We start from the raw sequence: 9,253 nt of genomic DNA, 5'->3' as shown, positions 1-9,253 counted from the left end.
GCCCAAAACTGAACACAGTATTTGAGGTGCAGTCTCACCAGTGCCGAGTACAAAGGGACCATCACTTCCCTAGTCCTGCTGGCCACACTATTTCTGATACAAGCCAGGATGCTGTTGGCCACCTTGGCCACCTGGGCACACTGCCGGCTCATATTCAGCCGGCTGTTGACCAACACCCCCAGGTCCTTTTCCTCTGGGCAGCTTTCCAGCCACTCTTCCCCAAGCCTGTAGCGCTGCATGGGGTTGTTGTGACCCAAGTGCAGGACCCGGCACTTGGCCTTGTTGAACCTCATACAGTTGGCCTCGGCCCATCGATCCAGCCTGTCCAGGTCCCTCTGCAGAGCCTTCCTACCCTCGAGCAGATCAACACTCCCGCCCAACTCAGTGTCGTCTGCAAACTTACTGAGGGTGCACTCAATCCCCTCGTCCAGATCATTGATAAAGATATGAAACAGAACTGGCCCCAAAACTGAGCCCTGGGGAACACCGCTTGTGACCGGCCGCCAACTGGATTTAACTCCATTCACCCCAACTCTTTGGGCCTGGCCGTCCAGCCAGTTTTTCACCCAGCGAAGAGTACGCCCGTCCAAGCCATGAGTAGCCAGTTTCTCCAGGAGAATGCTGTGGGAAACGGTGTCAAAGGCTTTACTAAAGTCCAGGTAAAAAACATCCACAGCCTTTCCCTCATCCACTAGGCGGGTCACCTGGTCATAGAAGGAGATCAGGTTACTCAAGCAGGACCTCATAGAAAGTTTGTGCGGAGTATTCAACCTGTTTAGGAAAGGAAAAGTACATGCAGCATGGGAAGTTCTCAGAGAGAGGTGCCTCATTTTGGATAAAAATGAAGTAATTTTTATATCATAGGGACATAAGAGGGTGTAGGACACCACCACTCCAAGCAGCCAATAGTTGCTGTTAATTTCTATTTTTCACCTGGAACAGCCAATAGATGATATTTTCTGTTCTTTTGGACCAATTTATTGCTGTTTCCACTTTTTCAGACAATAAGTTGCTGTTACAGTTCATTGTTTTTGCACTTATTGATGGTATCTCAGGATGTCTCTGGTTTCTAGGTACCGCAGCTTGTCACAGTCTGTTTGGATCTCTCAAATTTACAGGACAACGTACTCTGTAAATTAAACTTTATTTTATGAGCGCATGTCGTGGTTTAACCTGGCAGGCAGCCAAATACCATGCAGCCGCTCGCTCACTCCCCCCGCCCCCCCAGCGGGACGGGGAGAGAATCGGAAGGGTAAGAGTGAGAAAAACTCGTGGGTTGAGATAAAGACAGTTTAATAGAACAGAAAAGGGAAAATAATGATAATAAATAATGATAGAATATACAAAATGAGTGATGCACAATGCAATTGCTCACCACCCGCGCTGACCGATAACCAAGTAGCGATCGGTACTTCCTGGATCACGCCTACCCTTCATATACTGAGCATGACGTCACATGGTATGGAATACCCCATTGGCCAGCTGGGCTGGCTGTCCTGATTATGTTCCCTCCCATCTTGTGTACCTAGCTCAGTCAGTAGGCACGGGAGCTGTCCTTGGACTAGGAGGGCACTTAGCAACAACTGAAAACATCAGTGTGTTATCAACATTCTTCTCGTACTAAATCCAAAACACAGCACTAGGAAGAAATTTAACCCTATCCCAGCCGAAACCAGGACAGTATCCACCCCTTATTCCATACCATTTACGTTATGCTTAGGTCTCACATTTTTCGATACATTTCAATTAATCACCACTATCTTTTATATATATACACATATGTAATACATATACATACATATATATACATATAATACATATACATACATATATATACATAAATATATACAAATGTCCATTGAGTTCTTTTAGTCCACAACTTTGGGGTCCATCTGTCATAACAGTCTTTCAGGGCCAGAAGGATGGTGTGTGGTGTTGGGCTGTTGCATCCTGAAGCCAGTTCTCATTTCGGTACTGCTGCGCTCGTCCAGTTCTATCATCGTTGCACTTCGCTCGGTTTCATCGGAGTCAGATCATTCTTCATTAATCTGGGTGATTTTCACTGCTATACCATTGATAGCAACCATAGAAATAATGATATACAATATCATATAACAATTGACATCATAAAATTCAGTTCATTGGCTATTTTCACCCAAAATCAAATCCCCTTGAGGTACACACCGGACTTGCCCATCCTTTTGCATCACCCACCAAGTGCACCCGGGTCCTTGAGCAAAAGCAATCCCATGGATGGGTTTTCCCTTGCCAGAGGCAGGAGTAACCCAGACTGTCTTCCCCAGCATATTTCTTATGTGCACGACAGGGACTTTATCTCCATCTACAGTACGTAAGAGTCTTGATTGGGCAGGGCCAGCTCGATTAACAGACCCCCTAGTGTTGACTAACCAGGTGGCTTTTGCTAAATGTGTGTCCCAATGCTTGAATGTCCCACCACCCATTGCCCTCAGTGTTGTCTTTAGCAGCCCGTTGTATCGTTCGATTTTCCCAGAGGCTGGTGCATGGTAGGGGATGTGATAGACCCACTCAATGCCGTGCTCTTTGGCCCAGGTGTCTATGAGGGTGTTTCGGAAATGAGTCCCATTGTCTGACTCAATTCTTTCTGGGGTGCCATGTCGCCATAGGACTTGCTTTTCAAGGCCCAGGATGGTGTTCCGGGCAGTGGCATGGGGCACAGGGTATGTCTCCAGCCAGCCGGTGGTTGCTTCCACCATGGTGAGCACATAGCGTTTGCCGTGCCGGGTTTGTGGGAGTGTGATATAATCAATCTGCCAGGCCTCCCCATACTTGTATTTCAACCATCGTCCCCCATACCAAAGAGGCTTTACTCGCTTGGCTTGTTTGATTGCAGCGCACGTTTCACACTCATGGATAACCTGTGCAATAGCGTCCATGGTTAAGTCCACCCCTCGATCACGAGCCCATCTGTATGTTGCATCTCTTCCTTGATGGCCTGAGGCATCATGGGCCCACCGAGCTATAAATAATTCACCCTTATGTTGCCAGTCCAGATCCACCTGGGCCACTTCAATCTTAGCAGCCTGGTCCACCTGCTGGTTATTTTGATGTTCCTCAGTGGCCCGACTCTTGGGCACGTGAGCATCTACATGACGTACTTTTACAGTCAGGTTCTCTACTCGGGCAGCAATATCTTGCCACAACGCGGCAGCCCAGATGGGTTTACCTCTGCGCTGCCAGTTGTTCTGCTTCCACTGCTGCAACCACCCCCACAGGGCATTTGCCACCATCCATGAGTCAGTATAGAGATAAAGCACTGGCCATTTTTCTCGTTCAGCAATGTCCAAGGCCAGCTGGATGGCTTTTACCTCTGCAAACTGGCTCGATTCACCTTCTCCTTCAGCAGTTTTTGCAACTTGGCGTATAGGACTCCATACAGCAGCTTTCCACCTCCGATGTTTTCCCACAAGGCGACAGGACCCATCAGTGAACAGGGCATATTGCTTCTCGCTTTCTGGTAGTTTATTATACAGTGGGGCTTCTTCAGCACGTGTCACCTCCTCCTCTGGGGATATTCCAAAATCTTTGCCTTCTGGCCAGTTCGTGATCACCTCCAAGATTCCTGGGCGACTGGGGTTTCCTATTCGGGCCCGTTGTGTGATCAGCGCGACCCACTTACTCCACGTAGCATCGGTTGCATGATGTGTAGAGGGGACGCTCCCTTTGAACATCCAGCCCAGCACCGGCAGTCGGGGTGCCAGGAGGAGCTGTGCTTCAGTGCCAACCACTTCCGAAGCAGCTCGAATCCCTTCATATGCTGCCAATATCTCTTTCTCAGTTGGAGTGTAGCGGGCCTCCGATCCTCTGTATCCCCGACTCCAGAACCCTAAGGGTCGACCTCGAGTCTCCCCTGGTGCTTTCTGCCAGAGGCTCCAGGTAGGACCATTCTCCCCGGCTGCGGTGTAGAGCACATTCTTCACATCTTGTCCTGCCCGGACTGGCCCAAGGGCTACTGCATGAACTATCTCCTGTTTAATTTGTTCAAAGGCTTGTTGTTGCTCAGGGCCCCATTTGAAATCGTTCTTCTTCCGAGTCACTTGATAGAGAGGGCTTACAATCAGGCTGTAATCTGGAATATGCATTCTCCAAAAGCCCACAACGCCTAAGAAAGCTTGTGTTTCCCTTTTGCTAGTTGGTGGGGACATGGCTGTTATTTTGTTGATCACATCCATTGGGATCTGACGACGTCCATCTTGCCATTTTATTCCTAAAAACTGGATCTCCTGTGCAGGTCCCTTGACCTTACTTTGTTTTATGGCAAAACCGGCCTTCAGAAGGATTTGAATTATTCTCTCCCCTTTCTCAAAAACTTCTTCTGCTGTGTTTCCCCACACGATGATGTCGTCAATGTACTGCAGGTGTTCTGGAGCCTCACCCTGTTCCAGTGTGGTGTGGATTAGTCCATGGCAAATGGTAGGGCTGTGTTTCCACCCCTGGGGCAGTCGGTTCCAGGTGTACTGGACGCCCCTCCAAGTGAAAGCAAACTGTGGCCTGCACTCTGCCGCCAAAGGGATGGAGAAGAACGCATTAGCGATGTCAATGGTGGCGTACCACTTGGCTGCCTTTGACTCCAGTTCGTATTGAAGTTCTAGCATGTCCGGCACGGCAGCACTCAGTGGTGGCGTCACTTCGTTCAGGCCACGGTAGTCTACTGTTAGTCTCCACTCTCCGTTAGACTTTCGCACTGGCCATATGGGACTGTTGAAGGGTGAGCGAGTCTTGCTGATCACTCCTTGGCTCTCCAGTCGATGAATCAGCTCATGGATGGGGATCAGGGAGTCTCGGTTGGTGCGGTATTGCCGCCGGTGCACTGTTGTGGTAGCGATTGGTACCTGTTGTTCTTCAACCCTCAACAACCCCACAACAGAAGGGTCCTCTGAGAGACCGGGCAAGGTGGACAGCTGTTTAATTTCCTCTGTCTCCAAGGCAGCTATACCAAAAGCCCACCGGTACCCTTTTGGGTCCTTGAAATACCCTCTCCTGAGGTAGTCTATGCCAAGGATGCACGGAGCCTCTGGGCCAGTCACAATGGGGTGCTTCTGCCACTCGTTCCCGGTCAGGCTCACTTCGGCCTCCAATACAGTTAACTCTTGGGATCCCCCTGTCACTCCAGAAATACAAATGGGTTCTGCCCCTTTATAGCTTGATGGCATCAGGGTACACTGTGCACCAGTGTCTACGAGAGCCTTATACTCCTGTGGCTCTGATGTGCCAGGCCATCGAATCCACACAGTCCAGTAAACCCGGTTGTCCCTTTCCTCCACCTGGCCGGAGGCAGGGCCCCTCTAGTTCTGGTCATAGTATCTGCTTCTCACTTCTTGCAAACATGAGTCAAGAATTCCTTCATTACAGTCCAAAGTAAGATCAGCCCTTCTACTCTGTCTGGGGAACTGTTCACTGGAAACTGGACCGTCGTGAGACAGGTTTTTCCTGAAAACTGGAGCAGCATTTTTCCTGGGAGAACCCCCTTGTGTGATTGTTTTTCCTTGCAACTCACGTACCCGTGCCTCTAGGGTCAAGGTAGGTTTTCCATCCCACTGCCTCATGTCCTCTCCGTGGTCACGCAGGTAAAACCACAGGGTGCCCCGTGGTGTGTACTTTCGATATCCTCTCTCTTGAGGAGAAAAACGCTGACTCCTAATGGCTGAGATACTGGTCCGTACAGGTGGGGAATAGGACATACCCTCTTCGAGTTGCTGGACCTTTCGGGACAGTTTCTCCACAGCCGAGACAAGGGAGGAGGAGATAGTTTCTTCAAAATCCCGAAGTCTGCTAACCATGTCATCCACCGTTGGTGCTTCTTCCTCTTTCCAGCACAGTACTGCCAACGAACTGGCATACGATGCTGGTGCACTCCGTACCAACTTCCGCCACATGGGTCGGGTGCACTGAACGTCATCTGGATCTTTGGGCGTTTGGTTGTTGTCCAGGTCACTATAAACCACCTCCAGCACGCCTAGTTCTCTCAGGTACTGGATACCTCTCTCCATAGTGGTCCATTTGCCTAGGCGGTATATAACATCTTCCTTGAAGGGATACCTTTCCTTTACGCCTGACAGCAGTCGCCTCCAGAGGCTGAGGACCTGTGTCCCTTTTCCAATTGCTTTGTCAATGCCTCCTTCCCTAGCAAGGGATCCCAGCTGTTTGGCTTCCTTCCCCTCCAATTCCAGGCTACTGGCCCCATTATCCCAGCATCGGAGCAGCCAGGTAACAATATGCTCGCCTGGATGACGGCTGAAATCTTTCCGCATATCTCGCAGCTCACTCAGGGATAGGGATCGGGTGGTTTCCGTCTCGTTTATGAGTTCTTCCTCTTCCTCCTCCTCTCCTCGTGATGGCCCTGCTCTTTCATCATCCCTTTCTAAACGACCTGATCTCCGCTTCCAAGATTTCCTCTTCTGTACAGGGGCAACGGATACCAGCAAGGGTTGGTCCTCTGGTTCAGCTGTAGTGCCTGTTGCTGGGGTTTGGGTAGCTGCAGTGCTTGTCGCGGGGGCTGGAGTAACTGTAGTGCCTGTTGCCGGAGTTTGAGTGGCTGCAGTGCCTGTTGCAGGGGTTGGAGAAGCTACGGTGACTGTTGCCGGGGTTTGAGTAGCCACAGGGGTTGTCATGGGGGTTGGAGTAGCCGCAGTGCCTGTCGTGGGGTTTTGAGTAACAACTGTGTCTGTAGCCGCCCCCGAGACTCGCCGCTCCGCCCGCCCCGATGAGGCACCACTGCTTGCCCTCCCTCTTTTCTTGTTCCTGAGGGTTGATCTCTGGACAGTATTCCTGAATAGTTGTTTAACCCTAAACAAGGCCTGAACCACATTCAGGAGACACAGCAATATGAACATGCTTGTTTGAACATCCCAAGGATATTCAAAATTCTCAGGGAATATTGTGGACATCTTTGTGAAGAGGATAGAAGAAAAAGGAGTTTCTGACGATATGGAAGGGAAGATGAACAAGTGGGAGAGAGTGTCCCATCCCGTCTCCCCCTTAAATTCATTCTCCGAGGAGGAACAAGTGCAATTACCAATAATTTCTAAGAGGTGGTTCCCGAGGTACAGAAATGACGGCAGTGCCGAGTACAGATACCAGATTAGACTTACGACCAATGATTTTATCACTTCATAAAACAGCAACAAAATGATAATCTTGGCCCAGTTCCGAATAATGATAAACAGCACAAACGGGAACATATACTGCAAGCAAGGTATTACATGACCCAACATTGAGAGCCAGCCCCACAACTTTGACAGCCAATACATCAACATTGTGACCAATCAATATAATGGATGCTTATAACAATTTTGCCTTAACACACTTTGATCAGATCTATCGTTATCTCAACCCTTCGAGCCCCACGTTGGGCGCCAAAAAGGACTGTCGTGGTTTAACCTGGCAGGCAGCCAAATACCATGCAGCCGCTCGCTCACTCCCCCCGCCCCCCCAGCGGGACGGGGAGAGAATCGGAAGGGTAAGAGTGAGAAAAACTCGTGGGTTGAGATAAAGACAGTTTAATAGAACAGAAAAGGGAAAATAATGATAATAAATAATGATAGAATATACAAAATGAGTGATGCACAATGCAATTGCTCACCACCCGCGCTGACCGATAACCAAGTAGCGATCGGTACTTCCTGGATCACGCCTACCCTTCATATACTGAGCATGACGTCACATGGTATGGAATACCCCATTGGCCAGCTGGGCTGGCTGTCCTGATTATGTTCCCTCCCATCTCGTGTACCTAGCTCAGTCAGTAGGCACGGGAGCTGTCCTTGGACTAGGAGGGCACTTAGCAACAACTGAAAACATCAGTGTGTTATCAACATTCTTCTCGTACTAAATCCAAAACACAGCACTAGGAAGAAATTTAACCCTATCCCAGCCGAAACCAGGACAGCGCATTAAGAAAGAAAAAAACCCAACAAAACAAACAAGGGCTCAATCCCTTTTGCACAGACTAGTCTATCATGTGAATTCACTAATTCACCACTTAATTCTTAAGGTTTATTATTCACAAGTTCTCTAATTCATAACTCGCAACTTGTAACTCATAACTTAACTCGTGCACCTATGAGCAAAAGAGTTACCTAGTCAATGATGAGAGTGCTCGTCCTTCCTCCTCCATCACGGTGCAGGTATCCCCTGTATCACACTGGGAAGCACGAAAGCCTCAACTGTCCAGCTGCTTCCAGCTTGGAAGTTTGGTCTATGTCATTTCCATGACCTAGCAGATTCTGATGAAACTGCCAGACACTCAATATGCAATGATGATGGCTGCAGGAGACAGCAATCTGTAGGTGATAGTGGCTGCATAATGACCTTTAGCCCTTTCTGACCACCTGTCCTGCCTACGTGTTGCCCTCGCTTTGACCTAACGGCGCTCCTCTCAGCATACATCAGGCCTTAGCATGAGCTGTGTGTGAGCCAAAATCTGAGCAGGAATTCAGTGAACAGTCACACAGCTATACTTCAAAGAGGCCGTCTGCACTTTTCAAGGATGTTTCTGGTTCCAGGGCCAGGTTCCCAGGCTCACAACTCCCAGGCTGGCAGGCATTTTCCTTTGTTCAGCAATTTTCCCCTTCTAACTAGGCCACCTTTATGGCTGCTCACATCAACTGCTGAGCAAAGTGGACCACCACTGATGAAGGTGTCCAGTATCTGAGGGCATTAGCAGTGGTGGAGGTGTTCTACAGTGAACTGGACAGCAACCAGGCCTCCAAAGATCCGGCAGACATCCAGTGCATGTGGTCTATGTGGTGGAAGTTTGTGTGGAGCACACCGTCATACTCCAACACCCTGGCGATAATGGACTGGGCAGATATCGAGGCACCAACCGTGGATAGACTGGCCTGACAGCTCCAGCAATTCAAGGAAAATCTCTCCCCTCGCTCCTGCTATGGGCCTGCATCTCAGCTGTGGAGATACTGTCCCGCCAGTTCCAGCAATTTAAAGAGAAAGTGGAGAATATCTCTTCATCCATGCCCCTACAGGCCAGCGTCTCAGCTATCAAGAGTGCCATACAGAGTTGGCCTTTCCCTGATCAAAGGAAAGGGAACCGTGGGCACATGCCACATGCCACCATGTGGTTCTATCTGTGCAACCCTGAGGAGGAAATGAGGAAGTGGGACTGTGCACCTACCTCGGACCTGGAAGACAACGTATGTGAATTGTGAAGAAAAACAGAGTCCAAAAATGATCCATCCAGGAAGATTACTGCTCCAGT

Source organism: Calonectris borealis, chromosome W, assembly GCF_964195595.1.
Source record: "Calonectris borealis chromosome W, bCalBor7.hap1.2, whole genome shotgun sequence".
NCBI lineage: Eukaryota > Metazoa > Chordata > Aves > Procellariiformes > Procellariidae > Calonectris > Calonectris borealis.
Note: the sequence above shows the minus strand (reverse complement) of the source record.